This window comes from Callorhinchus milii, unplaced genomic scaffold (genome assembly GCF_018977255.1).
Source record: "Callorhinchus milii isolate IMCB2004 unplaced genomic scaffold, IMCB_Cmil_1.0 Scaffold6, whole genome shotgun sequence".
NCBI lineage: Eukaryota > Metazoa > Chordata > Chondrichthyes > Chimaeriformes > Callorhinchidae > Callorhinchus > Callorhinchus milii.
The window spans coordinates 15,041,889-15,069,097 of NW_024704747.1; the positions used below are offsets into that span (position 1 = coordinate 15,041,889).

The following is a 27,209-nucleotide window of genomic DNA, read 5'->3' on the forward strand; positions in this document are numbered from 1 at the left end:
CATGCTTGTGTAATACTGAGGGACTGATTGAGGAGTCATCTGTCAGAAGAAAAATTTAACTGAGGTCCTACCAGTCTGTTCAGATAGACATTAAAAGAACCCATGGCACAATTTTGAAGAGCTGGCAATTTTACTACACGGCAATTGCAGCTCCCGTTTCCCAAACATGATGGGCCCCAGTCCTATCTATCCGGTCTTCTCAAATTTTGAACAAAACAAGGAACTGAGGAACAAAAGGCTGAAAATGGAGAAGTAAAAAAATGAATATAGCTGTTTGGAAAAAGCAGACTAAAGATAAAACTGATTTTTGACTTCTTAAAACCACAGGCTCAGTTGATAAAGTAAAAATACTGAACTGCATTCCACTTTCAAAAACAATTAGAACCCATTTACTGAAAGCTGGGAATGCAGTCTCTCCACGGAGTACAAAGAAAGCTCTGTGTGCAGCATAATGCTTTTAGCACAGGAGAAATGGGCAACATGTCCATTAACACTGGGGGAAAAAAAACAAACACACAAGCAGCTGCTCTCCCAGAAAATCTAACTTAATTACGGACTAGCAGGCAGCCAAAAGACAAGAATATTTCCTCAAATCTGCAACTACTCTTTAGCAACATGACTTCAATATTGCACTCAGCTCCTCTGTGATCTTTGGTATTGCAAACAGAATATTGTAGTTTTTTTCTGTAAACTCATCACTTTTAAAAGTTGTTGGTTCAAATGTTAAAGATTTATTTATAGCTGAAAACATTACATGTATTGCTTACAATCCAACTTAGAGATGCGATGGTTCAAGTATGCATAGCTCTCATGACTGGTGTGTAGTGATTATTTACCCACTGCTATTCATTCAGAATGTTCAGTTTAAAATTATGATTCTTTGGAAGTAGGGGTCTCCTAACCGCAACAAAATACAAACCTGCCATCGTCACCAAATTAACCTTAGATACTGGAAACAAACATCCATTATAAAAAGCAAGGTAAAGAAATAAAGAACCATAAATTTGTGACTGTTGAAAGTGCTGGGAACATGTTATATTGCTATAACCAGAAATTAGGTCCCATTTAAGATTAACATATGTCAACTACCATCATTTAGTGCCCATTTTCATCTAAGACAAGATACACAGACATCCAAAAATGCCTTATGTATTGTAGATTTTGTCCACCTGATTGAAGGACAAACGTTTTGGGTTAATCTTTTTTGTCATGAACGTTCTCCTCAAAATGTTTGTTCTTTAATCAGTCCACACTGCTGGTTAGCTATCAAACAAATTCCAGAGTACAACAACAAAATTACATTTGTATGGCGCCCTTCACATCGGGAGGACATCCCAAGGCAATCCAACGGAGTAATCCAAATTTAAATATAAAGCTTTTTAAAAGCATGAGGTAATTTTCAAATCAAAGAATTTGTCCTAAAAAGACAATTATATCTATCCCCAAAGCAATTTCTAGATGTGAAAAGTTAAAGGAATTCAACACCTTCCTTTTAAATGAATGGGAACAGTAAAATAAAATTGTACATCCACCTGGTTGGTACTGGCTGACAACTCAGTGTTAGCACACTCGTCTTCAAGTCAGAAGGTTGTGAGTTTAAATACAGTTACTCTAGTCTACGGGAAGTGCTGTCAGTTTCAGTCTTTCAAAAAAACTGTTCTCTTTCTGTACTCTGCTTTTCAGAGTACTTAAATCCTGAATACAATTTGCAACACTCCTGGAATCTCTTGAAATAGCAGATATTTCAACATAGATTCAAAAAGTAGTTTTCTTTCAAGACCAAATTGTAAATTAATCACAACAAAAAACTGTTAATAAGCATAACAGACACAATGGATTATATAATTCTCAAGTAAGAATGGCTCTTGCGTCAGACACTCTGTCCAAAGTAAACCTCTTTTGTTTGACTTATTGAATTCAGGTTTTGTGAATTGTTCCATCAGCTAGGGGTTGACTAAACACAGAATTCTTGACAGCCAACAGCTTACGAAAAGGAAACTCAGAGCCAACCCTGCAACAAGGATTTTTCTGAGACCTTTTCGTTTCTTCAAGTGAAAGAATTTTAAAAAGATAGTAAATTTCAACAACACTATGCAATGATAGCATAATTTACATAAATTGAAGGCTTGAACCCACTATCTAAAGATGAGAATACTACCAACCAAGCCGACACCAAAAGACATTTCTGGGAAAATTTTGAATCAAGGAGAGCGCAGCAAGATAACAACTTCTTGTATTAATAGAGCCGCTTCAAGCAGGGTAGCATCTAAGCACCTGGTGCAGAGTAGAGATAATTTGGAACCGAGCTGATGAGAACAGGCTGCTAACGTGGGAAAGATGTCGCTAATAGTAAAGCATATGCAACTGACCTATTTAGTTTCAGTATTACATCGTTTTTCAGTAAAAATGAGAACCAGGCAACCGACAAAATAATTTATGGTTCTCATAAGTGCATCAAACTTTTAGGGTACTCATGCCTCATTTCACTTCGTTAGGCAGTTTGATACAACAACAACAAGATTCCATTTATTGAGCGCCTTTCACGTCGGGAGGACGTCCCAAGGCGCTGTACAGTTGGGTCAGGACCAGAGCAGGGGGGAAATGGTCAGGGTGAGGGGAGGGAAGGGAGGGAGCGAGGAGGGGGTAGAGAGTCGAGAGGGGAGCTGAAGGCACGGTCAAAGAGAAAGGTCTTGAGACCGGTCTTGAAGGAGGAAAGGGAGGAGGCGGCGAAGGCACTGGGGGATAGAGTTCCAGAGCCTCGGGGCTGAGAGGCTGAAGGCTTGGCCACCGATAGTAGGGCGGTTGGGGCGGGGGATGTGGAGCAGACCGGAGCCAGAGGAACAGAGGGTACGGGCAGGTAGGTAGGGGGATAATAGGTCGGAGAGGTAGGAGGGAGCAAGGCCGTGAATGGCCTTGTAGGTGAGGGTGAGGATCTTGAATTCGATCCTCTGGGGGATGGGGAGCCAGTGGAGGCAAGTGAGGGTGGGAGTGATGTGATCGCGAAGCCTGGTGCGGGACAGTACACGAGCTGCAGAGTTCTGAATGACCTGCAGCTTGTGGAGGGAGGTGCCGGGAAGGCCGGCGAGGAGAGAGTTCCCATAGTCCAGCCTTGAGGTGATAAAGGCGTGGACCAGGGTTTCAGCAGCGTGAGGGGTGAGGTAGTGCCGTAGTCTGGCGACATTCCGGAGGTGATGGAAGGCGGTGCCAGTTGTGGCGCGGATATGGGGGAGAAAGGACAGCTCAGGGTCGAACAGAACACCGAGGTTCCTGATGGCTTTGAGAGGTGGAGAGTGCAGCCTTGGATGCTGATGCTGTCAGTGCCTGAGGTGCGGAGGTGCTGACGTGAGCCAATCAGGAGGGCCTCAGTTTTACGCACGTTGAGCTGAAGAAAGTTGTCTCTCGTCCAGGACTCGATGTCGGACAGGCAGCTGTCAGGACATCGGTGGTCGTGGAGTTGAGGGTAGAGGAGGAAAGGTAGAGTTGGGTGTCATCCGCATACATGTGGAAGTTAACCCCATGTCTGTGGATGATGTCACCAAGGGGGAGCATATAGAGGGTGAAGAGGAGGGGACCGAGGACAGAGCCTTGAGGGACACCGCACGAGACAGTGCGGGGGCCGGAGGAAAAACCATTTGAGGAGACAAAGTGAAGACGGTGGGAGAGGTACGACCTGATAGTTTTTGTGGGAAACTTAATTTGACATACACCATAAATATTGCTATACACGTGCACTTATAACTCCCCCACCACACACACACACACACACACACACACACATAGACAGACATCCCGACCAAACCCCATCCCAATAGTCGTTTCAAAACTGGTCTTATATTATTAGGATATGGATATGGATATGAAACCATTCAGTTGTAGTGGTGAGTGTGGAATAGCTACTGATAGAGGGGTTGAAAGCAAATGCATGGTATGGAGTCCTGCAGCTCAGTGATTAGAGCCCTCGCCTCGCAAGCGAGAGACCTGGTTGGGCAAAATGTTGCGCAAGTTCCTTACTCCACACGCCTAATCCCTCAAGATAAAAAAAAATTAAATTGGTCACTTCAATTTTTGTGGGACACTGCTGTGCACAACTGGCTGCCACGTTTCGCCAACAAATATGCAGTCAATTCAATTTACAGTACATTCTGTGAAGCGCTTTGAGATGTCTAAAAGACATGAAAAGTGCTATATCAAATGCAAGATTATTATGGCAACATTTAAGAAAACAAAAGTTCAAGATTCATATATCTAGCTTGACAGAACCAATTATATTCGATTCTATTTACATCCATCTGTTAACATTAGTTTTTTTTTAAGCATCTTCCCAAACGTCAATTAGTTAATGGAAGCAAGTCTCATCACAGTCTCTGGTAACCATAGCAATATGCTGTACCTGTTATTGATTGCATGAGATTTCAATTCCTGGGAGTCCAAGTAATTGAGCATATGACTGCTTTCTAGCAATCATGGTTACTTTTTCGCTCAAGTTAGCACTTCTATGCATTGTAGAGCACCTTGGTTTGTCCTCCCAGTGTGAAAGGCGCGATATAAATGTAATTTTGTTGTTGTTGAGGTTATATTGTAATAAATTATTTAATTATGCGTTTATTTTTCTACTCTCTGGGAGATGGTAGTTCCACAGAAACTGTTGACCTGCTAAAGTAGCCATTCTTCATGGATAAATCCGGTCGGTGGCTACTCGTGGGCCAGTGGTGGGAGCCATTAGTCAAGCACAATTCAATCTCGCACAAAATCCCAAGAGAAATGCACTTCACAATATAGATCGCAAGATAGTAATCAGCTGGAGCAATAGACAAGTGCGGAAATGTTTGTCTAAAAATTGCAGGGAACTTTCTGACAAATTTTGCAGAAATTTGCAGCGAGATGGTTGGTGCTATTGAGGTATATTTTACTGCCAACCTACATTTGTTCACGTTATTGATAAAAACTAAACATGATGCATACATACCTATGTTGCAAAATAAAATATTAATTGCTTCTTTAACAAAAACTGGGTGGCCCATTTTTTGAGGGGGGGGAGGGGGGACGTGACACCAGCAAAGTTACAGGAGCTCACCACTTCCTGCCTCTTGGAGCCCACACCTCAAACAAACACAGAGACCCAGTGACACACACTCAAACACAAAGAGACACACATTCTCAGACACACACATACATACATACATACATACACAGAAGGGAGACACACATACACATTCACACAGTCACTCAAACACACATACATATAGAAGAGAAACACACAAGACACACACACACAAACAGATACATACAGAGGAGACACTCTCACACAAACAGGAAAGAGACACACTCACAAACATACAAAGGAGACACACTCACAAACAGAGAGAGGGACAACAAAGAGAGACACAGACAATCACAACAGCAGGGCCTCCGAGTGAAGCCCATTTCCCGCTTGCACCGCTCCGCCCAGTGACGACAAGTAAACAATGCGAGGGTCAGAAACTTAAAATTTTTAGCGGGTGTGTAAGTGGATATGTTTATAGCGGATTAAGGGGAAAAAGTGCTGCCGCACATTTTTTTATTGGCCCAAGTAATCATCAACACACAACACTTTGCATTTGTATAGCGCCCTTCACATGGGGTAGCTTCGCGGAGCGCTTCACAGTAGCGGAGTCTGACAATGAGCCAGGGGGAAAGGGAGGGGGTAGGTGACCATAAGCACGATCAAAAAGATAGCTCCTTCGGAGGGATTTAAAGGTGGGGAGGAAGGGGGCAAGGCGGAGTTTTGGGACATAGGGAGACAGTTCCAGAGTTTTGGGACATAGTGGCTGAAGCCATGGAGGGCACGAGGGAGAATTAGGAGGCCGGAGCCAGCTGAGCGGAGGCAGTGGGTGGTGGAGTGGGGGGGTAAACAGGTCAGATTGGTAGGGAGATGTGAGGAAATTAAGTGATTTGAAAATGAGTGAGAAAATCTTGGAAGTCAATCCATTCGATGATTGGTAGCCAGTGGAGTCTGGCAAGGACTGGTGTGATGGGGGTACAGAGTTCCTTGCAGGTGAGTATCCGTGCGGCGGAGTTTTTAATTAATTGGATTTTGTGGATGGTGGAGCTGGGGAGACCAGCGAAGAGAATAGGCCAACCAGGAAGTGAAAGGAGTGGATGAGGGTTTCAGCAGGTTGGCTGTGAGGTACAGACGGAGGCAGGCAATGTGGTGAAGAAGCGGAAAGCGGAAAAAAAGCGTTCCTGGGCAGGGAACAGACAACTGGTAGAAAGGAAAGCTGGGGATCGAACCTGAGCCTAAGGTGCGCACAGGTTCGGAGAGTCTGAGGGAGAGCTCAGGGAGGTTAATCAGCAAAGAAGCACTGGCCTGAAGATTTGAAGACAATTGTAGTATTCCTAACCCCCATCCTGGCTGAGATTGGCTGATTCAGCCTGACCATAGATCAAACCAATATGTTACAAAGGGTTTTGGAAAATTACAAAGAGACTTAGATAGATTAAGGGAGTGAGCAAAACTGTTGCAGATGCAATTCAATGCGAGGCCATCGACGATGGATCCAAAATTAGCAAAATAGAATATTTTCTAAATAGTGAGAAACTAAGAACTGTGGTAGAGCAAAGGGATTTGGGTGTCCATGTACACAAATCACTAAAAACAAAAAGTTATCAAAAAGCCTAATGGGATGTTGGACTTTATCTCAAGACTGCTGGAATATAAAGGAGAGAAAATGATGTTTGAAATATATAGAGCCTTGGTCAGACCCCATCTAGAGTACTGCGTTCAGCTTGGGCTCTGAAGGGGGTTCAGGGCAGATTCACTGGAATCATACTATGGCTAAAAGGGTTAAATTATGAGGACAGGTGGCATGAACTTGGTCGCTATTCACTTGAGTTTAGATGGTTGAGGGGTGATCTGATTGAGGTTTTTAAAATAATAAAGGGATTCAAAAAGGTAGATACAGAAATTATTTCCTCTGGTAGGGTAATCCAGAACAAGCAGCACAATCTTAAAATTACAGCTAGGCCATTTAGGAATGAAAATAGGAGGCAGTTTTTCCACCCAAAGTGGAAACCTGGAACTCTCCCCCAAAAGGCTGTGGCTGCTGGGTCCATTCACACCTTCAAGACTGAAGTGGATAGCTATTTGTTAGGTCAGGGTATTAAGGGATATATGTGGGTGAACTTGAGGTACAGATCAGCCATGATCTGAGAGAATGATGGAACAAGCTGAATAGCCTACTATGTTTCTAACCTTTAGGCACCTAACCTGCATAACTCAGCATTGTATCACATTATACAATCATCCTTCAATGCATTAACTTTTCATTCAGTTTCTAAATAAGTGAATAAAGGCACTGCTAATTTTGTTAAACATTGTTTCCCCCTTTAAAAGCAAACATTACAATATCAAAATATACAGAAATGTACATTACAATTTACACATGCAAAACTGAAAAATCTTACAAGTGAAAGTGTAAATTCTGCAACACTTAGTAAAATTTCAGTCATTTTAATGAATGATATCTGAAGCACAGCTTTGTGCCTCAATTGCCACACAGAATTAGATAATTCAAATCAGAGCTACGCACTTGAATTCCTTGATGTGCTGCTAATGCTATGACACCAATTAATGACTGGGTCTCTGCCATACTTTTTTAACTAATCAGTGGATTAAAAAAATGGATAGAATAAAATAACCAGTAAATATAATATGTATTATCTATTGGCTGGGCACATTCTGATATTTTGGAGTCTGGAATAACTGAAGAATAAAATTCTCTTTCATTAGATCACTAATTCTTCACAGATGAATTCCAAAGTTTTTTTTGCTCTGGAAATTATTTTCTCAATTAACACATGGTGTAAAAAAAATTGTTTAAAGCACCCTCATGTCAGCATGCTACGATTGAATGATATGTCTACAGTGGAGCAATAAAAAGCCAGCAGATCATACTGTACTTACATCACTATCTCTGATGCTCTTGTAATGTATTCAAGTGGATGTTCATAGCTTTGCTAAATGCTAGAGAATGCCAATTAATTTTCAATGTTAGCACAGAGGTGATAGTTCTGCCATTTCTTTAATGTTGGAAACCTTAACAGCAGTTTATTGGATGAGTTCAAAGAACTGAATAGCATATCTGCTGTTTCTCACCCAGGTGAGTTCGAACCTTTCAAGAGAAAATTTAGTTTTCTCCATATCTCAGCTCATCATAGATAATCAATCTTCATTTTCATGACATGAATCTAACATTGTAATTGACCTTTTCCATCTTGATTAGCCACGTTTCATTTATTCATGTTAAAAATAAAAAGTTAAAGAGCATTATGATAAAGATCCATTCAGCTCAATGGGATTAGTGCTCTTTTTTTAAATATCAAAAAATAATTATCTATCCTTAAAATATCTCACATTTTAAAATGGAAAGATTATAACACTGTCTAAATGAAGAATTTTATTTTTTTAGTAACTTTTTTGTTAAAAATGGCAACTTTTAAAACTAGCAAACGAAATGTAGGAGCAAACTGAAATTGTCTATTTCCACCACCATAATTATGTGTTTTGAAAAGTATCACAGGATATCTCTATATTCCACACTGGAAGCAGGCTACAAAGTACCATTTTATAGTTTAGGGAGCAAAGGACAGGAAATCAAAGAGAATAAATCAAATTTGGAAAATAGCAATGACACAGGCCTCGTTACTTCAATCCACTATGCTACTAGGTGGTAGGATTCCACTTTCCACCTGCATATCTTATCACATTTGAGTTTTCATCCTACCAATGTGCTGCCTTAGTATACAATAATACTTGCATTTGATCACCTTCCCACGTTGTCGAGAGATCTCAAAGCACTGATGACATAATAAGATATAATGTAGGGGAAGGGAGCGGGAAAGGAATAGAAACATGTAAACTGTGAGGTTTCTTGGGCACCTCCTTCAGCCCACTTAAAAGAACCATAAGACTGACATATTTTGCTTTTAAGATGTTTATATTTGTGATTTCCGTACAGTTCTCATTTCTTGTCCAAATTCAAATAGATTGATCTCAATTTGTCTCAAAAGCAAATAAGAGTCAATTACATGAACAATATCAGAATAGGCTGCACTGATGGCTTCTCAATCTCCAGTAAAACTGACTGCTTTAAGTTCTCAATGTCATTTGTAATTATCATTTCCACATATTTCTATTGACTTAATGATCAAAAGGTTCTTTTTTAAAAAAATCCTCTTTGTAATAATAAAAAAAATTTAAGTAAGGCAAATACGCATGGTACTGTAATGGAGATCAATATAAACATTCATGGACAAGTTAAACCTTTACTCAGATTTAAATTAAAGTGAAAAGAATTTTACTTACAATTCCTATACACGTCAATAATAATACTTGCATTTAGTTTAGCACCTTATCACATGTTCAAGACATTTCAAAGCACCTCAAAGTATACTGTAAAATTAATTTGACTGTATATATTTTGTAGGTGAAACGCTACATTCACTAAAGAAAGGTTTTAGATAGCAATTAAAACAATTTCAAAAGTTTTTTTATTAAAATGAATTTATATAGGGCAAACTGAAGCCTTTTTGACTCCAAGAGCTCAACTAATAATTCATCTGAAGCTTTAAAGAAATCTTACTCTACTCTTAAAAAAAATCAGCCCTTGAAGAGTTCATAAAGCTCTACCCACAACACATAAATGATGTAAATAAAGTCACATCAAAATAATGTCATGCAAGTCATACACTATCATATCAACTGTAGCGTATCCATTAGACCACTTAATCACAAGTGATTGGACCCGGGTTCGATTCCCAGGAGAGGCGAAACCTTTGGCAAATTTCCTTACTCCACAAGCCCGTTTACCTAGCAGTAAGTAGGAACCCTGTTGTCAGTCGATTGGCTTTCGGGGGTAATAATCCCTTCAAAAATTTAATAAATAATTGGTTTGGTCAATTCATGACTATTTGTGGGACATTGCTGTGCGCAATTGGCTGCTGGGTTTCGCCCACAAAATACACAGCCAATTCACTTTACAAAATATTCTGTGAAGCTCTTTGAAAGAAGTGATAAGGCGCTATATTAAATGCAAGGAATATTATTATTATAAATGACTGAAGCAAAGTGTTTTTAAGATTTTCAAAACTACTGCATTAAATGTATAAATGGTACTGCCTTTGTACATCTAGTCATTTTAAAATTTTCTTTAAAACTACTTTCTTTTATTATGACAACAACAACAACAAGATTCCATTTATTGAGCGCCTTTCACGTCGGGAGGACGTCCCAAGGCGCTGTACAGTTGGGTCATGACATCAACAGGTGAGGTAGTAATACACAAGGGAAAGTTTTAGAAACCACCTCACCATCCATGCAGGCTGCCAATTGCCATGATTTTTCTCCGCACCACTTCCGCCCTCTTTTGTTCCATACTATAAACAGTTACCTTTAACAGCAAGAGAAAGAGGGGCTGGTTCGACACCACATTAGGACAATATAACAATTCATAAAAGTGTAATGCGACTTTCCACTATCCACAAAATTTAGAATTCCGCCACCCATGTACTCACCTGGACTAAACGCCATACCCCCATCACAGGCTCCAATGGCTCCCTATCGCTGAATGGATCGATTTCAAGATCCTCAAACTCATCTTCAAATCCTTTCATGCCCTGCTTACTCCCAAAACCACTACCTGTCGCCTCTCGACTGGCTCCGGCCTTGTGCCTTCAGTTCTTTCAGCCACTACGCCCGAAACTCTGGGACACTCTCCCTCAATTCCTCTTCGACTGTCCTTGCGGTCAGCCCCTACCCTCTGGCTTGGCATCACACTACGCCACTGTAAAGTGATCTGAGACTCTATCCTGTGTGAGGGGCGCTATATAAATGCAAGTTGTTGTTTCCAGAATCTACATTATAAATCTAAATCTAAAGCCAGATTAGAACCACTTCACTCTCACTCCTCCACTCTCCCCAGACCCAGCCAGATAGCCATCTAATTCTACAAAATCCAATTTCCCCACAGAAAATTCAGCTATGCACAGTAGTGTTTTAACATCATCTAATTTGCTTTTAGCTGCACAGCCCATTGATACAGAGCTGTCAAGCATCACAGAAACTTCAGATACCCAGCACACACAAGCATAAAGACAAAATTAAATTGGGCAAGAAAGACAATCTTCACCAGAATAATCTTGCAACTCTCCCATTCCAAGAGAAACACAATAAGATGAACCATTAGCAAAACACTTCTCAATATATACTGGATGCAAAAGAATCGATATTTAACTTTTCAGGTTTGAGGTCCTATTTTTACTGCTGCAAGTGTTCTTTATTCTAGAATCTACCCAGTACGAATGAAGCTCTCTCAAACTCTAAACCTATTAATATGTTAAAACATTTATTCAAATGTTTAATTATTTTATACCACAGTAGATTTTATTTCTATCCCTCTTAAATACATCTGCAAATCATGGAACAACTGTTGGGACACTTAGTTGATACATTGTGTAGCACTTTGTTCCATATTTAACTCACAATGATTACTTCTGTCAGTGTATTTGATCATAAAACTGTAAAATGTAGAACACAGATGGATTTTTGTAGATTGATTTAAGTGCCAACTTGGTACCATCTAAATTGATTAATCTTTCAAACAATTGATAAATTACAATAAATGCTAAATTTTGCTCTAGTTTTAAATTAGAAGAATGAAGCAGAAAGAGACCTAAAATGTTTATTTTTCTTTTGAAAAACAATAGTTTAACATCTCTTCTAAAACTTACAAAAGCAATTCAAATGGGGAAACAAACCATTCAGTTAATGGCTAACAAAGTGATAAAAAACACGTTCATCATATTTCATATAATCACATTCAATTTAATTAAAAATAATCAAGTTCAATGCCATTCAATTTGGTGACACTAAAAGACAACACTGAAGCTAAGTTGGCCTGACAGCTCCATTCACAGTACAAACTCAGAAGCTCCATAAAAGAAGCTGTTAGCATTCTGAAACTGCACAATGCATTTGTTTATTTTTGTTTCTCCTCTTCCAATTGAGGATATTCAAAGTCATTTCCTCTTTTGTTTACATTTTTGTTTTTAAGAAGGTTCCCACTCATCTGCGCCGGTGACTTTACACCATCAATGGACACTGCTTTCTGCGAAAAATCTGCAGAAATGCAGCAAGTAAATTAAAAATGCTGAGGACTAAAACAAGTCCAAGTCCTATAATGTGATCTGAAGTACCAAAATAATAATTTAAAACCATGCCGGTCGGAAAACATTTACAGCTGCCTGAACAGGCTTGTGAGTACTAAACGCATAGCAATATCATGATACATATTCATAGCTCAACAAATACACCTTCCAAAATTCATATATAAAAATAAATTTGGTAGAACAAAGCTGTTTTTCTAACTAAGATTGTTTTTATATTTAAATTGGAACTAACTGTCACTATTAATTTGCCTACAAGATGTGAATGACTTTTTTTTGCAACTGGGAATTATTGAGAATTGTTCCAGGAGAAACTTTCCTTTTTGAATAGTACCATGGGATCTCTAACATCCACGTGAACAGGAAAACAGGACCTTGATTCAACATCTCATGCAAAGGATGGCACATCAGAAAATGCTGCACTGTACCGGATGATACCTCTTAATATCCGATGTCAGCCTAGTTCAGTTGGTAGCACTCTCAGCACCAAATTAGAAGGTTCCAAAGAACTACAAAGAGAATTAAAAAGAACGTACAGCACAGAAACAGGCCACTTGGCCAAACTAGTCCATGCCAGTGTTTATACGATACTCTACACAAGTCTTCACCCATTCGTTACTCCCTCCCATACCCCTCTATTCCCATCTCCCTCACATGAAGGTCTAGTTTCCTCTAGAACTTATCTGATTCGACCATCTGTCCATCAGTTCCACAATCTCACTACCCTCCACATGAAGTAATTCCTACTAAATTCTCTTTTAGATCCCTAGTTATCTTATGTTTATGTCCCCTGGTTATGGACTCTCCATCCAGTGGAAACAGCCATTGAACCCATTTATAAGTTAAACTTCTCTAGTGATTCAACATTTTTTCTCTGGCGACAAATACCTCTGTTCAAGGTTGTGGATTCAAACCCCATGTTGGGACTCAGAACTCATAGGATCTAGGGCTCTAGGCTGACGCTCCAATACAGCGGTGGAGGTGTGCTGCAGTCTCGGAAGTGCCACCTTTTGGATGAGATGTTAAACCGAGGTCCCATCTGTCTCTTTGGTAGATGTTAAAGATACCATGGCACTACTCAAGTGCCCTAGTGTCCCAAAATAAAATTGGTCACTAACTTTATTGGCTGTTTGTGGGACATTGCCATTGTGGAAACCTGTAGCTTAGTGGTTAGGGCACTCGCCTTGCAAGTGAGAGGACCTGGGTTTGATTCCCGGGCACAGGGAAACTTGGGCGAGTTTCCTTACTCCACACGCCTCCGTGTACTTCGCAATGAGTAGGAACCTAGTTGTTAGTCAATTGACGGATCGCTTTTCTGGAGGTAATAATCCCTTCCAAAAATAAATAATAATATGGTCAGTCAATCCGTTTGTGGGGCACTGCTATGCACAATTGGCTACTGTGTTTTGCCCACAAAATATACAGTCAACTCAGTATATTCTGTGAAGCGCTTTGAGACGTCTAGATTTATATAGTATCCTGCACGAATAATACTATATAAATGAAAATAGTTGTTGGAATGCAACATAGATAGTTTGGTTGAGCCTTCTGTACAGTTGACTTAGGTATGTATCCCAGAGATTGGGAGATGATTTTTAAATTCACTGTTAAAATTCTATACTTAATCAAAGATTTGGCAACTGCTCTCAAAATGTTACCCCACGTGAAGGGCGCTATATACAATTGCAAGTTGTTGTAGTTGTTGCTCTGCTAGCTTTCAACACTTTGATGACACCGGATGCACTGGTGAAACATAACTGAATAAAACCAAGCACAGATCCCTGAAGACCCCCCAGGATTTGCAATAAAGCATCCATTCACAACATGCCATTTGCATACACTAAGGAAGCATTGTATCCAATTCAACAGCTCACCAGATAACAAAGCATTATGCTAATTCAGTTACCTTACACTCCTCAATAGCTCCTCCTGAAGTGATCAACAAGATGATACAAAAAACAACCGTCTGTTAAAATCTCATTTTGCATCTCACTGTGACATAGTTCTGGTAACCGAACATGTGGCATATTGTTTTCCGGCTATTCTTATGGCATATTATGACAGGCTCCTCCTGTGCAAGACCACGCCACCCAAGATATTTACTATTTTTCATTTCTTAGAAGTGTATTATAACCAAGTTTAAAATGTTCAATGATAATTGTTTTAATGAAATTAGGTTTCCTCAACTCTATAGTGTGCTAATACATCAACTGATATGGCACAAGTCATAGACGGCAGAAATGTCACACATATAATCACCAATATGTTGATTTTGATGCTCTGAACCAGGGCGGGAGTTCTCACAATTGAAGTTAATCCCTTTAGGCTTAAGGCTCAAAATAAAAGTCAGCGACTCCCAATAGCTATCCCAATTGACCCATGTACTCTCAACGTGAAATCTTAACTTGATGTAAAATTTTGCTCTTAAGTTTGGAAACATTTTGAGACCATCAGAACTATCTTAACCCTCAATATGTACAGCACAAGGGAACTGAATTAGCATATAACATTGAAATGGCAAAATTGCTGAAACACTCTAGCAACTGACTGCTAATCTCACTCTTTCTGACCTGGTAATTCTTCAAACCTCTATCGACAATGATATTGGCAAAAGCAAAGTTGAAAAGATACACTTTACAAGTCATTTATTATTTAGAAAATTAATGATAATCCTGCATGTGATATAGCACCTTATCACGTTGCCGAGATGCCTCAAAGCGCTTCATAGGGTATACTGTAGAGCGGATTGACTATTTTGTGGGTGAAACGCAGCCAGTTTGCACCCAGCAGTGTCCCACAAACAGCCATGGAATGAGTGACCCAATAAATTACCAGAATAGTCTCTTTACAAAATGTTTATCTTTAATCGATTTTAAGAAACAAAATGTTTTCTTAAAAGTATCAATGTGGTATAGTAGTGTTTTGTAAACTTGCTTTACAAATATATACACGTGTTGTGTAAGATACTACGATTCAGAGGATAACTAAACAATTGATGGTTACCAACAAATCTGCTAGACTTTCCCTAGCACTTCAATGGTACTTGCTCTATGTGAACTCACATTTTAGAATACAGCAGCGTTACTGAAAAGATTGAGATCCAAGTGGCAAACAGGTAACCGCAATTTTAAATAGAAAACTATTTGCATATATTTAGGCTGGAAACAATGCTAAGATTTCCTGTTTAATGAAAGCAGTTTTTCCACTTTTGTTTCCCACCACTGTATATGAGAAACATCCAAAGTGAACAGTTATGTTTATACTCCTGGAGCCCTTAAATTATATAATATTTTTACATATTTAAGATATGTAACCAAATTGCAGTAGGCAGATACTTTTTAAACAGCTACAATTGGCACTGTTCAACTTTTATGCATTTATTTGCATACTATACTGTACTATATAGGTTTGATTAAAGGGGAAGGAAATTAGTTTCAGTTCAAAATCAAGAAAATAGTTTTAAACATATATGAAACCACTGTTGAAATATTGAGTTTCAAGGGTCATCAGTATCCACTACATTAGCAAAGGTTGGGTATTACTGCATAGTCAGCAGAACTATGTATTCTGTTCTGTCTATGTATATTTTTCTGTCCTAGGTCAGGTGTTTCAAGATCAGCTATCAGGCCAGTCCAGAGGATACAATACAAAATTACGCCTTTCATGTCGGGAGGACATCCCAAGGCGCTGGCCAGTCAAAGATGTGGACCCAAGGCGGGGAGGGAGAGATCAGGGAGAGTGGAAAGCATAAGAGTGGCTGAAGACACAGTCTAAGAGGGCGGTCTTGAGGCGTGTTTTGATAGATGTAAGGGAGGGAGCGAGGCGAAGGGAATGTAGGATGGAGTTCCAAAGGGTGGGGGCAGAGAGGCTGAAGGCCCGACCGCCGATGATGGGGTAGGCCAGGTGGGAGACATGGAGCAGGCCGGAGCCTGCTGAGCGGAGGGAGGGATATTTCAACATCATTAAAAAAAATTCTAATATACTTCGAACAAATAAGTCATTCTGAAACTTTTTCTTTCCTCCCCCTCTCCCAAGTTAAAATCACAAGACGAGAGACCTGGGCCTAACATTCATCAATGGCAACAGGTCCAGCCACATTCACACTTACGGTGAGTGCTGACACATTCAGGATTCAACACATATTGTAAGTGCCGATATGGCCTGTGTCTCACACATGACAAGTGACTATATGCCTAGCCCCTCTCACAATTAGTGAGTGCCAACACACCCAGGGACTCACACATTACACGCCCAAGATACTCTTACACAATGCTGACACACCCAGGGCATGCACACACATGCGGCAAGTGCCGACACGTCTGGCGAGTGCTGATAAGCCCAGGGCACGCTCAGACAAATGCGGCAAAAGCAGGCAGGCCCAGGGCACGCTCACACCACATGTGGCGAGTGCTGACACACCCAGGGCACGCTCACACATGTGACGAGTGCTGACACGCCCAGGGCACGCTCACACATGTGGCGAGTGCTGACACGCCCAGGGCACGCTCACACACGTGGCGAGTGCTGACACGCCCAGGGCACGCTCACGCATGTGGCGATTGCTGACACGCCCAGGGCACGCTCACACATGTGGCGAGTGCTGACACGCCCAGGGCACGCTCACACATGTGGCGAGTGCTGACACGCCCAGGGCACGCTCACACATGTGGCGAGTGCTGACACGCCCAGGGCACGTTCACACATGTGGTGAGTGTTGACACGCCCAGGGCACACTGACACACCCAGGACAACAACGACAACAAAATTGCACTTATTTAGCGTCTTTCGCATTGGGAGGATGACCCAAGGCACTGGACAATCAGTGTTTTGGACCCGAGCTGGGGGTCGTCATCGGGGAGGGTGGAAGGCAGGGGGTGGAAGGAGGGTGATCGAAAGCACTGTTAAAGAGGAGGGTCTTGAAAGGAAGCAAAAGAAGGGCGGGGGGTGGGGGGGGTGGGCGGGCGGACTGCAGGATGGAGTTCCAGGGGGAAGCAGAGTAACAGTAGGCCGGCCTGCCAACGGTGAGGCGGGCAGGGGACGTGAAGCAGGCCGGAGCCCACTAAAGGGGCACACATAGACATACACAGGGCGAGTGCCAACATAGCCAGGACATGCTCACACACAGGACAAGTGCCAACATGCCCAGAGCACACTCACTCATACGTGCCAATATCCTCAGCGATCACCTACTTAAGGCACAAATAAGAATAAAACACAAGCAACTTTGGGAGCAGAACTATGGAGCAGTGACTTGGGACACGTCGATACCCTCATTCACTAGAAGAATCCAGGAGTCCAAAAGTGCAACATCACCAACACTGAAAGCTCCCTCCAGGGGGAGAGAGAGAGAGAGAGAATGAAACTCACCGAGTCCAACGTCCGGGCAGGAGAGGAACAGTGCCGGGAACAAGGGCGGGTCAGGTCAGGGGAGCGGGAACCTGCCGGTGTCCCGGATACGAGGAGCCGTTGGGGCGGGAGAAGAGGGAGGGAGAAGAGGGAGGGGGGGATCGACGAGAGTCCTTGTGTGTCCCGTCCGAGCGTGACAGTCACCCGATGGAGGAGGGCCGAGGAGAAGGAGGAGGGTGGAAGGTCACGGGTGAGGGCGCAGGAGCGGGGTTCGGGGGAGGGGTGACTGAGGAAAGGGGAGGGAAAAGGGGGGGAAAGAAAACCCTCCGAGCGAGCACCAGCCGCGGGCTACAGTCGCTCAGTGAGACACGCACTGATCTGCTGCACGAGACTGACAGCCCCCAGCGCGAGCCCAACCGCCGCCCCGCACTGCCCCGCCCTCCCCGTCAACCAATCCCAGCGCCAGTCGCGAGCCCAACCGCCGCACAGCCGGTTCGGCGGCCAATCAGCAATCGCTTTCCTGACTGCCTGTCTGCCAATCGCACGTAAGCTTCGCCCCCCCTCCCTCATCCCGCCCCTTCCTTGTAGCCGCAGCCAATGGCAGCCAATGGCGGCCCCGGTCGACCGAGGCCGGAAACACCGCGCGGACCATCAGCAGATCACAGTTCATCCGCCAACCAGCGCTGGCAAGTCTCCGAAGAGCCCATCTCCGACTGAAGCGCTCATTGGACAAGAGCAGAACCTAGCGACCCGGCGGCTCAATCAGCAGCGGGGACTGAGCCACGCCCTGTCCCCGACACTGGCGTTCATTGCACACAGCCAATCACAGCGCGGGTACCTCAGCATCTTTTAAAGCCAATGAGGAGGCGCGATACTCAATACCCCTTACAACAATAATAATAATCTTTGTATTTGATATCGCGCCTTATCACGTCTTCCGGACGTCTCAAAGCGCTTCACAGAATATGCTGTAAAGTGAATTGCCCGTATATTTGTGGGTAAAACACGGCAACCACTTGCGCACAGCAGTGTCCCACGAACGGTCGTGGTTTGAAGTGACCATACTTTCTTACAACAGCAAAATTACATTCGTAAAGCGCCTTTCATGCCGGGAGGACGTCCCAAGGCGCTGGAGAGTCAGTGTTTCAGACTCAAGCTGTGGGTCGGGGAGGGTGGAGGGCCGGTGGGGAGGGTGGAGGGCTGGTGGGGTGGGGAAGGAGGGTGACTGAAGGCACGGTCAAAGAGGAGGGTCTTGAGACAGGTCTTGAAGGAGGCAAGGGAGGGGGCAAAGGGACTGTAGGATAGTCCCAGAGGGTGGGGGCAGAGTGGCTGAAGGCCCGCCCGCCAATAGTGGGGTGGGCATGGCAGGGGACATGAAGCAGCCCAGAGCCTGCTGAGTGGAGGGGGCAGACACGTTGGTAAGGGGTTATGAAGTCAGGGAGAAAGGTAGGCTGTGGAGGGCTTTGAAGGTCAGGACCAGGATCTTGAACTGTAATAACAAATGACATTTTGTCTATGTGCAACCCAGGCCCCTCTGCCTCCTCGTCCTCCTTGCTGCTTTCAATAGCGTAGACCACTCTATCCTCCTCCACCGCCTCTCCTCTCACCTCAACCTTCATGGTTCTGTCCTTGAATGGTTCAGATCATACCTCTCACACCGTCTCAACTTCATCAACTTGGCGTCTTGTTTGACCCTCAACTATCCTTTCTACTCCACATCCATGCCATGACCCACTCTGCCATCCCCCTTCTCTGCAACATCGCCCGGCTCCGCCAATGTCTCACACCACAGGCCGCCGAAACCCTCATACACGCAGTCATAACATCCAGGCTTGACGATGCAAACTCCCCTACTCCTCCCTCCCATAGACTGCAGATCGTACAGCCCAAGCCCCCTCCTGCACCAGACTTTGTAACCCTATCACCCCCATCCTTGCCCGACTCCACTGACTTCCCGTTATACATTATAAAAACCATTTATATTTATTTTTCCACATATAATAACCAGAACATGGGGTCAATTCGCAAAGCTCACACCCACTGAAGGATCGCCCGTCCTATCGTGTACCCATGGGGATTTGAGAATTCTCTGCCTTATCCTGAATTTTTTCTGCCGAGTCCGACCAGACTCTCGGCTGAAAATAAATTTGGTCGGCCTGCTGGCCACAAGGCTTAGACCCCATTCCGCTTTCCACCATTTTAACTCCCTGTGCACCCAAGGGTGGTGGTTCCAGCGTGTTGAAATGTTTACTGCGATTAAATATAGGGTTATCGTTTTCATCAAATAAATTGTCAGAATAATTAAAACGGTAATGGTTTTCCACCTTTTAATTATTAAGTCCCAGTGCTCTGGTTCACGTGGATCTACATCAAAAGCAAGGACCAAACTTTTTCTATCTTTTGGCAGTGCCATTAGAAACATCTCTTCCCAGAGCTCTTTTGAAAATAGTTTGGTAATTTGGGATGCTAGAACTCTGGAATGTCCCTTTCCTAATGCCCTAACTCGGTCTATTTTCTCTGGAAGCCCTTTTTCTCGTACAACCATTCGTTTAATTTCACTAAGCACCATGACCAAATTATCCCACTCAGGGTTGATCAGGTCCCTCCAACGTTTGTTAATTACTGATTACAAATAAATCTGCACTCAGTAAAACTACCAACTTTGCTATTGATATCACTGAATCCAACCAGCTTTCAATTTCTTTAAATTCAGGCATCATGCCTGTCAAGGATTTAAGCCCCAGCACACTTTCTGTGTGTGGCTGATTCCCTAGCTGTACACCATTATCATTTGCCATGTGGGTTTATTCCTGCAGGCAATTTGCACTCATCAAAACTTCTGGTCTCTCGTTTAAGAGCTCCTTACTTAACTGTGTTTTAATTCTGTTATTTGGGACAACTGTCCTGCCTCATCCAACCTTGATTGCACCATAACATCTTTGTTGGTTGGACAAACTCACCTCCTCAGCCTGCATTACTCACAAAGCTATGTTTATTTCTGTTACTATATTTTTCAGAAAGCATTTGTTTCTGTAGCTCAAAAGCCTCTGTTGCATTTCTTGCACTTTCTCTATATTTTTGAGTTAAATGTATTCCTGCTGTTAGCCCTGATACCAAAGAGAAAACTGCTGCTCCCATTTGTGCCTTTTGGAGATAGTCTGCACCGTATTTAAATACAGAAACTGTTCCGCTCTTAATTTGGGAGCGGAACCAATTATCAGACGTTCCGCTGGTCCCTTAGAAAGGGCTTTATCCTAGGTTTTAACTGAGGGAGTGTTTTTGTGAGGTTTCCCTTCCAATTTTGCTCTGTGCCTCCTCCTAAATATTCTATTCCTTTGTCAGGCTCATTACGTTTTCTTACAATCCCAATTCTCTCTTGAGTTACTGAATTGGTAGTAGCTACGCCTCGTTCATATAGCCATTCCCCCACCGTGTTTCTCGGTGGGTTCGCCCTGTATGTTTAGCGAAACGCGGAATGTTATGTGTTAGTAATTTGATCCGGTCGCTTACTGCATCTACTATTATCTTATCCTTATACTCTAGCAGAAATAAATTCTGAAGCTCTACCTCAATGTCCTCGAGCTCCATGTTGGGTGCCAAATGCGACAGTTTTCACTCCTTGATGTACATGCAAATTTTAGCAACGCTTTCGTACTAAATTTTCTCTGCTTTCTCCTAACCCTGTCAGGTGAGTCCTTGTTCCAAAGTTGACTCAACCAAGTCAGAATTACACACTCAGACTGGTATTCCCAGTTAACTCATGTGCCCGGTAACTGGGATGTCTAATCGGGGTCTGCTCACACTACCAGAACTCTGATGTCGACAGCTACTCTGAAGTGCTTACTCTTTCTTGTTTTAGAATATTACAGAGAGTCGAGATACATTCAGTAGAAACAACAGCTCTTTATTAAGACCCAGCAACCCTCGGCTAACTTGCATATAAGGAATACAACAACTTAAGATATTCAACAATGGGATCAAATATAACTATCACACATAACTGTAACAAAGATTAGTAAAGATATATTAAACCAACCTGACTGTACAGTAGCCCTGTACATATCAGTACGTACCAGATGACGACCACTAGTTAGCGACCAGAAGGAGTGCTGAGCATTGGTCTTTCTAGGCGTGTAACTCCGCCACCGTATGACGCGAATGCGAGGGCTTTTTCCCGCGCTGATGCCCACGTGCAATTCCACTCTCCAGGCTGCATGTTAACTGACTGTCAATCAAACAGCCCTGGACCTATGCATTGTTGCAAGTTGTGTACCTCATGTACCCTGTTGGCTAAGTCTTTTGCACATAGCTTCTGCCACAGAACCCATTTAAAGGAGCAGGCCTTTCCATTTCCCTTCAAAACTATTATATAGTTATATATGTTATTTACACATTACTACGGCCTGCAAGAATAGGGTAACAGTGACGGTGTACACTCCATTCTGGACAAAGGAAACATTTGGAAACTACATAGAGTGTATTTGAACTTTCACCGCTTTAGTTGGGAGATTATTAAACCTGCTGACAGTTTTCCACGTGTTTCAGACACCAGCCTGATGCCCCAAAATAAAAAGTATCACCTGTTTTGAAGTTTGTCACTCTTAAAAATAAATCCGAACTGCATCTGATTTAAATGGGTTTGTCACCATTTCCCAAGTCTAAAATGAGACAACAGGACACCGTATGTGTGGGAGGTGAAGGAGATAGTGACCTAACTTCTGAAATTTCACAAGATTGGTTCAAATGAAGAAGGGCTTTCAGCCCATTTGATCTCATCCTTTCAGAATACCCCTGTCACACTGTCCTCCCATTAAAACTTCTTAAATAAGTCTCAGTATCCTGGCATGCACTATCATTCTTGGCAACCCATTTCAGCTATAGATTATCATGTGAATATTAGAAATGCAATAAATCATCAAGGCAGCTCAAAGTTCTTCATAGGATTTTGCTGTGAAGTGTAGGGATTTTGTGTTTGTAGATAAATGTGGCAGCTAATTTATACACAGTAACCTTCAAACAAACAGTCATGAAGTGAATGACCAATTTTATTTGAGGGATTGTTGGCCAGGACAGCAGAAGAAACACCCTTCTCCTTACAACTAGTGCCATGGGATCTTTAATGTCCATCTGAAGAGGCCGACGGGACTTGGTTAAACGTCTGATCTAAAGGACAGCACCTCCGGCAATGCACCACTCCTCCAAAACTATGTTGGAGTGTCAGCCTAGACTGTGAGTTGCATTCCTGACATAGGTCTTGAATCACAATTCTCAGAGATGAGAGTGCTACCAACTGTGCCAGACTGACATCCTAATGGCCGTTTGTGGACATTGCTTTGTGCAAATCAACTACTGTGTTTCCTTACAACTGCACAGTGATGATGTGATAAAGTGCAATATCAAATGCAAAGATGATTATTATTATTCCCCAGCTGTGAGAAATATTGGAGAGTGAGAAAAGCTTACTAGGAAGAACAATGCCTTTGTAAACCTTGATATCCATACTATTATAAAAAAGTAAAAGATGAGGACCTCATCTTCCCAGCCTGATGGAAGTATTTGGGTGACTGCTGCCTTTACTTTTAATGTCGCTGTCTGTTAAGCCAAAGACACAGATGCAGTGAAACACATTCTGACTCGACATTTGTTAATTTACCAAAGAGGTTCTTTCCACAACAATGATTTGTGCAAAATCATGCATAGTAGCAGGCAACAGCTGATTTCTGCTTATTTAGCTCTGATTTCCTACTATAAATTAGATATAAATCCACCTTACAACTGTTTGGCCCTAGAGTACAGTGGATCGACTTTGCTGTGACCTTGCTCTGACCTTCAAATCCCTTCATGATCTCACCCTTCCCTACTTGTGCATCTCATCCAGCCTTATTCACTTATCAAGCTCCTCTAAATCTAGTGCTCTGTTGATACTTCACTTTATGCCCACCATTGGAGGTCAAATCTCTCTGAAACTCTCTTCCAAAATGTATTTGCCTTATTTCCTCTCTTCATGTCTTAAAACCACTTCTAAAATCGCATCTCTTTGACTGGTTAATCACTGGTTTTGGTTGACATTCTTAATTCTCCGTTTGCTACTCCGTATCATATTTGTAAGTGCTTTGTGATACTCATCCTAGAGGAAAAGGACTATATAGGTACAAATTACATACAGTACTTAGAAATACGTACATAAGATAAAAAAACATAGGATTTTGTACGGAAATAGGCCATTCCACCAACTAGTCCTTGCCAGTGTTCATAGTCTACCTGAGTCTCCACCCCTCTTAATCCTCTCTTCGATACCTTTCTATTCCCTTACATACCAAGGCATAGAAAATCTCTTGCTAAATAGTACTGACAAATTAAATAAACCTCATTAGTTAGAATCATAGAATTATAGAATTATACAGCATAAGAAGTGTCTGTGCCAGCTCTTTGAAAAGAGCTACCCAAATCAATCCCATTCCCCCGCTCTCTCCCCATAGCCCTACAAACTTGTCCTCCCCAAATAATTATCTATTTGGGGAGGACAGGATAACTTCTATTATAGACAGAGTGCTGTATTATTTCTATAACTCTACTGAACAATCCAAGTGAGCTATCTGTTCCCGGGACCAGAAGGTGAAATCTATTGATTCAGACTGGAACCAACTCTCTCATGAACCATGAGCACATGTCAGAGTTTAATCCTGAAATTGTTCTCATTGTTGTTTAAGAAATATGTGATTGAAGTAGTGAAAGGTTCTTGAAAAATATACAAGAGTTATCCTTCTTAGAGCATTGTTGGCACATGAAACCTAAATGTAACCTAAAGGCATTTGAAAATCTGTCTTTGCTCCTTGTTTCTACTCAGAGTCAATTAATGTAATAAATATCTCAACCAGATTCATGTGGAAGACTTAAGCGAGGCTTAATGCAGCAGCAGAAGTTCATCCTTGTAAATATGTTTGCAAAGAATGTTACAACACATAATGCATGAACTTTGCTCAGTTTTAAAAGGCACCTCTATCTGGGCAAAAGATTCAATGTTATAATTAGGTCAAGGACGGTGAGGTTCTTACTGTGTAGTGAGTCTCAAAAGCAAATTGTTATCTGAACCTAAAGCAGACTACAAGCAAGCCAGCTTTCTTTTATTTATACTTGTTTGCTTTAAAAGAAGTCCAAATCCAAACCTTGCGGTTCATGAATGAGTGTGTGGTGTTTATAATCCAACTACTCCAAAAACATCCAAATAGAACTTACTGTTGATTCTAAGTTTTGCACAATGCTTTGCTTGATCACTGGCAAAGATCCAACAATAGCAGCTACATTTACATAGTGCCTTTCATTCAAGTAAGGTAATGTATCAAAGTGCTATTACAGGCCAATGGTAAAGAAGGTGCTGCTGGGATGCAATGGGTGGACTGATCGCTGTGGTCTGCCCTGCCCACACGCTCCCAGCAGCAGCCGCAGCAGCAGGGCTGTCCGTTTGTCCTCTGGCCACAGCAGGGCTGCCATTTGCTATCCTGCACTCGGCACTGTTTGCTCTGCAAATGGGGAGGAAGATGCATTCTCAGAACCTATGGTCACCTCATTCAAAAGCAACAGCAAGCAACATGGGGCTATGGCTGACAACAGCAAAAATATAAAAGATGTATGAACTTGATATCAGAGCCACTGCATCCATATTTGAAATACCCTGACCACACTCACTGCCTAGGCTCATACATAAAGAATGCCTACTTCAAAAAGGTTCAAGAGGATGGACAGCAACTGTGCAACTATACTCCAACAGGAAACAGTGTCTTCTGGAAAGGAGGGAAAGAAAGGACAAGAACATTGACAAAAGATGATGATAACAATACAATACTTGCATTTGATATAATGCCTTTCAAGTCAAAAGCACTTTACAGGAGTATTTTGTGGGTTGAACCTACCTTCTGGCTCAGAGGCAAGAATGCTAAGCACTGAGCCAGGCTGTCACTCCAGAGATATCCAGTTTGTGCTTCTCTTTCAACCTATTTGTTTCCCTTGTAGCTCGAAGACATATTGCCTTTCATTTGAAACTTTGCAGATGTCATCAGTCGAGGGCAATAATTATCTTTAATACGTTGTTTGTGTTGCCAATATATTGTACTGCATGGTTTGTCTTTAAGCTTGATTGCTTGATGTTTATCTCTTTTCTGAAAGCTTTTTAAATTTAACATTGTAAGAGTTCAATATACAAAGTGCAGTAAACCTTTGAATATAATTATAGAGTGCATACCGTTCTCCTTATATATAATTGAGTATTGGGTTATTAATATTCATAAGCAACCAATATGTTCAGTTCAGGAACAAATTGATGTTTCTTTCAATATTTTTCTTATCCCTCAGCGTACTACAATAAAGTTCCTTAGGCAGACAACAAATGTGTAATCTAATAGGAATAATGACTTCTAGTGCATGTGTATAACAGGAATTTTGACACCTTGACTGTCTTAGGCCTCATCTCTGCTATGGAGTCCTGTAGCATAGTAGTTAGTGAGCTTGCCTCGCAAGCAAGGGGACCTGGTTTCGATACCTGGTTGGGGCGAAACCTTAGGCAACTTACCTTGCTCCACACGCCTCTGTTTACCTAGCAGTGAGTATGAACTCAGTTGTTAGTTGATTGGCAGATCACTTTCCGGGGATAATAATCCCTCCCCCAAAATATCTCAATCCATGACTGTTTATGGGAGACTAATGTGCGAAATTGGCTGCCGTGTTTCGCCCACAAAATACAGTCAATTCACTTTACAATATAGTCTGTGAAGCTCTTTGAGACATCTGAACGACATGATAAGGCGCTATAGCAAATGCAAGGATTATTATTATTATAAACTCCTAATGTACATACTTTACTATGCATCATTTATGGACTTGGGAGATCAGAAGCACAATGTACAATACAAATTTATTTTCATGTAGCGCTTTTCACGTTAGGAGGACCTCCCAAATATAGTAAAGGGTAAGTTTTTTTTATATAAATCTGGTCCCATAAACAAGCCCTGTTTTGGATACTTTTTCTACATTTGTGTTTCCTCTTTTCCTCCTCTATCTGTGCACCCTGAGTTGGGCAGCATGTTAGAATGTAAGACAGAAGCGTTAAGACCAGGAAACCTCCCTTCACTTTGATAGGGCGAATATTAAATAGATTGTTTGCACTTATTTGTAAGTTCATAATGGGTGAACATAAATATAATTTAGCCTGTGGAAGATCTATTAGGGAGTTTCGGAGGACTTCTTCATGTAGAACTAATTGCTAGAAACTGGTTGAAGCAAATAACGTCAACATATTTAAGAGAAAACTTGAATAATATGTGAGGCAGAAGAGAATAGAGTGGGGTGGGAAAGGTGATTAGGAGGGTTGGGACTCGTGTGGAGTTTAAAAACCTGCCGGACTGGTTGGGCCGAATGTCCTGTTTCCATTCTATATCACAATATATAACTTTTCGAAAACAGTAGAATCACAGGATCTTTGACGACCACCTGGAACAGGCAGAATCTGGGTTTAATATCTTGTCTGGAAGATGGCACATCTGATAGGACATGCAGAGCTGCCACAGTACTGCCCTGGAGTGTCACCTTCGACTGTGAGCTCAAGCCGTGACAGGCAGTTTGAACCAACAATCATGTGATATGGAGGTAAGAGTGCTACCAACCGAGCC

General features: G+C 42.1%; 1 protein-coding gene across 27 annotated transcripts in view; it reads right to left on the minus strand.

The window, feature by feature from the left end:
* LOC103176858 (poly(rC)-binding protein 3) overlaps positions 1–21,702 on the minus strand; it is a 112,786-nt gene extending 91,084 nt beyond the window's left edge. For 6 of the 27 annotated variants that reach the window (XM_007890657.2, XM_007890655.2, XM_042336409.1 and 3 more), the window contains exon 1: positions 17,569–17,952. The gene's annotated coding sequence lies outside the window, so the exon portion shown is untranslated. Of the gene's footprint in view, positions 1–17,568; positions 17,963–21,620 lie in introns of those variants that run through there. The other 21 variants (XM_007890681.2, XM_007890680.2, XM_007890666.2 and 18 more) reach the window with 11 other exon arrangements.
* Positions 21,703–27,209: the final 5,507 nt, after the last annotated feature.